Here is a 6,387-nt window from a genome sequence, read left to right on the forward strand (position 1 = left end):
GGATTTTTTATTTTATTGATAATTGTATTCCATTTCTGGTGATCTGTCTGTTCAAATGATCATTTTCTTCTTGATGCAATAATGGTGGGCTGAATGTTTCCAGAAAATTCTCCATTTCTTCTAGGTTATCAAGTTTGTTTTCATGCAGTTGCTCATGGTATTACCTTATGATATTTTGCAAATTTGATGTACTCTTTTAGTTTCTAAATTTTCATTTCTTATGTTTTTTGTGTTCTCTCTCTTTTCTTGTTGGTGAGCCTGTTCTGAGTTTTGTCAATTTTGTTGACTATTTCAAAAAACAGTTTGATTGATTTTTTTCTATTTTTTAATCTTTATTTCAATTCTTTCTCCTTTGATCTTTATTTTCCCACTTTCTGCTGACTTTTGGTTTTGTTTGCTCTTCTCTTCGTGATTAGTTTAAATAGAACTTTAGATTAGTTATTTTAAATTGCTCTTATACTTTGAGGCTGACATTGTCAGAGTGAACTTCCCTCTTAAGACTGCTTTAACTGTATTCCATAGACTTTGTGTAGTGTTGTGTCATATTTCTCAAGATATTTCTTAATTTCTTCTTTAAAATCCTCACCTCCCCAACTTTTTATAGTACCATTTTTTTAATTTACATGCTGTCATTTTTTCTCCCTGTTTTTCTGTGATTGATTTCTAGTTTCATGGTATTATACTCAGAAAAGATGCTTGAAATAATTTTTATCTTGTTAAATTTGTTGAGGCTTTTCCTGTGCCTCAGTACATAAACTTTCCTAGAAAATGTTCCATGTGTTCTGGAAAAGAATATATATTCTGTTTTGGGGAAAAGTAGTGTTTTGAAAATATCAACCAAATCCAATTATTTTATCATATCTTTTGGTATCTTTGTTCCCTTATTAATTTTCTGTCTGAAAGACCAGTCTAGTTATGGTAATGGGGAGTTATATTCTCCTACTGTGATTGTGCTCCCATCGATTTCTTCCTTTTCATCTATTAGTGTTTGCTTTATGTATTTAGGTGCTCTTATATTGAGTGCATATATATTAATGAGTATAATACCCTCATTGTGTGTTGCTCGTTTAATCATTATATCATGTCCTTGTTTATCATTCTCTATGGCCTTTGTTGTAAAGCCTATTTTGTGTGAAGTCAGTACTGCTAGTCCTGCCTTCTTGTCATGGCCATTTGCATGGAATATATTTTTCCATCTTCTGACTTTGAATTGATGTGTGTTCCTCTTTCTAAATTGGGTCTCTTGTATGCTTCATAATGTAGGGTCCTGTTATATTATCCAATCTGGCAATATATATCTTTTGATTGAAGCACTAATTCCAATATCATTTGTAAAAATTATTGATAAACTGGTGTTTATTTCCATTTTGAACTTCATTTTCCAGTTGATTTGGTATTTCCTTTATGTTCATTTCTTTATCTTTCTATGGCTTTATAAGTTTTCTTTTATTATCTTGTTTTTTTTCTGGCTTTCTGACTTCATTGTAAGATTTTGACTTATGGTTACCCTGTTTTGTATGTATATTGACCCATTACTATATCTGTTTATATTAACTGAAATGAATACAAACTCAAACGCATCATACAGAGAACAGAAACAAGAAGAAAATACTCTGTTTTGTCCTGTTTCATGCTCTGACACATAAAAATTTTGATGTCCTTTTTTACATCATATTTATACTGCTGTAAGTCATTATATCTATTGCCTTTCTAATTATGCCTTTCTCCTTTCTATAGCATCCTGCTTCTTTATTTTTAGAGTAGATGTTTCATTATTTCTTTTTCTGTTACCGAATAGTTTTAGTATTTGCTTTTGTGGAGATTATTTAACTCTCCTTCTATTCTAATGGATACCTTGCTTGATATGTTATATTAGATATCAGATTTCTTTCATTCTGGACTTTGAATTTGTCTTGCCACTGCCTTCTGCCTGTTGTATTTGTGTGGGAAACATTTTTCAAAATATAATGTATATAATTATATGTATGTAAAGAATAAGTTCAAATGAAGTAAACAAATTAGGAGAAAACCTATACGTTAAAAAACAGAAAACATTGATGAAGGAAATTAAAATTGATCCAAAGAAATGAAAAGATCTCTTATGTTAATGATGTGAAACAATGTGGTTGAAACAACCATACTTCCCAAATGAATCTACATTTAGTATGATTCATGTCAAAATACCCATGAGATTTTTCCATTAAATAGAAGAAATAATTTCAAAATTTATATGTAACCACAAAGATCTTCAGTTGCCAAAATAATCTTGAAAAAGAATTTAAATATAGTAGTGTAAAGTTCTCTGATGTTAAACAGTCCTACAAAGCTTTAGTAACTTAAACTACATGATACTCGCTCAAAAACTGACACCAATCAAAAGAAGAGAATAGAGTAACCAGATATATTCCCTCACACCTATGATCAATTAACCCATGAAAACGGAAGCAAGAGAATGAAATGAAGAAATGAGATTCTCCTCAATAAGTAGTGCTGGGCAGATTGAACAAGTGAAAGATAGATTAGAGTATTTCCTCACATTGTATACAATCAGTAAGCACAGAATTCCTTTCATTTATTAAGTTTACTTATATTCCTTGCACCTGTAATTTATAGATCTATGTTTAGAACTGTTGTTTCACTTATCAAATATATTCCTATTTTATTCTTTTTGGTATAAATTTACACACAATTGTTTTCCTAATTTCTCTTTCTGATAATGTTCTGTTCCTATATAAAAATGCAATTGATATTTGTTTATTGATTTTGTATTCTGCAAGTTTACTAAGTTTGTTCATTATTTCTAACAGTCACTGGAGGAGTGTATGGAGCTTTCTATCTATGTATATTTAAGTCATCTGTAAAAATTTTACTGCTTGTTTACCAGTTGAATGCCTTTTATATTTTTTCTTGACTAGTTATTCTTGCTAGAACTTCTAGTAGTGTAATTTAGGACTTGTGAAATTGAGGTACTTTTCTTATTACTGGACCAGAGGAAAAATTTCCTGTATGTTAATATTGAACTTGAAGATAGTCATGAGTTTTTAATATATGGCTTTTATTATGTCTTGTCATATTCTATCTAGAGCGAATTTGTTAAGAATTTTTTTAAAGTTAAGATCAGATCTGTTAATAATTTTCCTACATATTTTGAGATTGTTATTTTCCAATTATTTGTTATTTAACAGATGGTATCACATTTATTGATTTGTGTATGTTAAATAAAATTTATGAATCAGGATTAAGTCCAACTTAACTATTCTTTATAATACTTATAATATGCCATGAATTCAACTTGCTAATATTTACACAGAATGGAATATACAAATACTGAAGGAAAAATTTACATTGTAGATTGAGTGAATATTTATTTATTTCAAAATTTTATCTCTCATTTTGAATTTGGCTTATGTTTAATGAAATTTATGTCTAAATAAAGAATACAAATTTTGGTAGAGCTGGATTTACTACAGTTTAGTGATACAAAACCTAGCTTTTATTAACAATTAGTGTACAAAACACTTGCCTTAAAATGCCGCATTATGCTAACAATGCCAACTGTTTCAGGTCTGAGAAACATATTGCTTCCTATAATGCATTACCTGGTCTTTTCCACCGAAACCCACATATACTGTTATTTCTTTGTTTTTGATTGTTTGTTTTCCCCTTAATGAAGGCACTGTTTATTGAACCCAGGATCTTGTTTATAAGTGTATTTATCAACCTCATTTTGGAACACTTAACAGAAGCCCCAAGAGTATGGATTATAAAGATGACAAGAAAATTTATTCCTTCTAGGACTGAAAAACTTCTGAGTGAAAGAATGGCAAAAGGTGATAATTCATGAATTACAAACAAAATAAATATGTTATTTGTTTTACTTATAGCACTGAATTACAATTTAAAACAAAAATTACCCCCTTAGGGATTTCTCAAGTTTGATTGATTACTTTAATCTATTTTTATTTCATAAATATTTACCATTTATTAATAAACATACCAAATACACTGATAATTATTCTGCTCATGTTTTGAATATAGAGCTACTTATTGTAAAGTAAACAGATAAATAACTACTTCCATTTCCAAATAAAATTGTTTCACTTTAATTACAAATTATAATGTAATAGGTATAAATTTTCTGTACAGGCTTAACACAAATTTCACTTTAAATTCCATAACTTTAAAATTATTTTATATATTTTGTGCATTATTTATACTCTGTTCATAAATCTGTTATAAATTTGTGTACAAAAGTATGGAGATTGGTTTTATTTCATAGACCCAAAAAATTAAATTATTTAAAAAGATTTTGTGGGGATAATATTTGCAGATCACACTATAAAAATAAGTATCCTATATGTTTCATTTTAACTGGATGAATGAGAAATAAACACTGGCTTAATGTTACACTTGAGTTGCTAGGAGACCAGTCGTTTTGTGATGTCGCATCTTCTCAGGTTGAGAACCATTGTGATGGCCTAGCAGTTTATCTGTGCAGGCCTGCCAGAACAGCATTTGTAGCTGCAGTGCTCAAAAACATGCAGATTAGAAAAGTAGCAGTAGAAAAAGTTATTTGAGATGACACCTGTTTCTTCAGAAATTCAAGATGTGTCTCATAAAGACGGACCAACTGGTTCAGGAAACTCTGGTAGATCTCTATTGTGTGATCAAACAATCTCTGGGGACTTGTCTTGAAGTCTATGTTTGAAGAAAATGCTTTTCAGACTTTGTCTGAAGAATCCTTGATAAAAAGACCATGTTACATACATTGTGTCTCAGAATCAGGTGAAGATAATGATTTTCGTTCTCTGACATTTCCAGGAAAACTCTGGAAAATGGCTGGGAGTGACCAATTTAAATCCATCTGGTGGGGTTATACTGGATCTTCCATAGTGATTGGTGAAGCTGTCTTTAAGAAGGAAGTGTTGGAACGATAGGCCCCTTTCAGATTATTTGAAACTGGAAGTATGAAAAGTTTACTTAGACAGCTTAACATTTATGGGTTTAGTAAATTGCGGCAGAATTTGCAGAAATCTTCTTGTCTAGCTGACTTTCTGGCAGAAGAGAAAGAAGTCTCTGTTTTAAGCAAGGAATTCAGTAATTGTAGTTATGACTTGGTAACGTATATATAAAATTTTATTTTGTATATCAAAATATGGTAATATAAATGTAAAGCAAGATTTTGAAATTCTATAAAACTACAAAGGCTGAAATTCTTTATTTTTTCTAAAAATTAAGACAGTGCCTTAACTATTCAAGATTATGCAAAACGTTCCTAGCAACTATGAATCTTAAAAGAAATCTAAATGAAGGTATTAAAGCTTTTTTTAAAAAGTTGCTTTCACCGTTGCTGCAAATGCTAACTTCTTAAATTTGATGACTATTCTATTTAAATGTGTATATTCCAAATATGGAATTTCAAAATATAGTCAGCATTGTACACATTTTTATGATAATATCATTGCATAGTAAACGTGAAATCTGAGATTTTATAGGTTAGGCTTAATATAGTCTTGTGTTTTGTTTTAAAATATTACTAAAATTTTTCTCCTTTGGTTTTAGCTACAGTTCTGCCATAATCGAAATCTTAAACGAGGTTGTCCCCAGGTTTTAGTGAGAATAAAAAGAAGAGTTGTGAATAAAAATGGCTCTCTGGTATTTTCATTGGCTTAAGATTTCAAAAAGAAGCACTTTAAAGCAGAGGGTAATGTGCATAACCATAATTCTGGTTTTGTGGCTGACACTAGTGTAGAAAGTTCATTTTTACTTTCTGCAAATTTAAACATGCCTCTAATAAGAAAGCCGTCTACTAGCCACGTACTTGGTGATACAACTAACCTGATCAGAGGTGATTTTTCTCCTCCATCATCAATGTCATTTAGACCACCAGAACAATATTGCAGTGGATCAACGTGCTATTTTAAATCAGTTGACCACTGTCCACGGGCACTCTCAAAGCAGCTACAATGAAGCAAATGGCTGTGGTGTGAACTTCATTACAACTACAACTTCTAGTTCTCAGTAAAGCATCATGTCTCCCATACAGAGCAATTATTTTGGACTAATGGAGCCTTCTACTTTTCCAAAAAGATATCACAACATATCTGCCAATGAAGGTCTTTTCCTAAACTTCAACTGGGAGTACCCCACGGTTTCCAGTGCCAGTGATAGCTGATACATCAGCTACCTCTCTTTCAAGGCCAACTTATCAGCCAACCTCAGTTTATGAATGTCATGCTAATTACAACTGATCTAACAGAGGACTACCAGATTATGCAGGATAACAAAGATTAATATTGATTTGGCATATGTCGACAAAAATCTGCAATTTTCTTATTTGAACAACAAACATAGATGTGTACCTGTATTTTCCTTATTTTTTTTAAA

At 30.7% G+C, this 6,387-nt stretch overlaps 1 long non-coding RNA gene across 1 annotated transcript; it reads left to right on the plus strand.

The window, feature by feature from the left end:
* Positions 1–4,513: 4,513 nt before the first annotated feature.
* On the plus strand, positions 4,514–5,645 carry LOC140695219 (uncharacterized). Its single transcript, XR_012070914.1, has 2 exons — positions 4,514–4,785; positions 5,563–5,645. It is a non-coding gene; the product is annotated as an uncharacterized lncRNA (long non-coding RNA).
* The last annotated feature ends 742 nt before the right edge of the window (positions 5,646–6,387 follow it).

This window comes from Vicugna pacos, unplaced genomic scaffold (genome assembly GCF_048564905.1).
Source record: "Vicugna pacos unplaced genomic scaffold, VicPac4 scaffold_191, whole genome shotgun sequence".
Lineage (NCBI taxonomy): Eukaryota > Metazoa > Chordata > Mammalia > Artiodactyla > Camelidae > Vicugna > Vicugna pacos.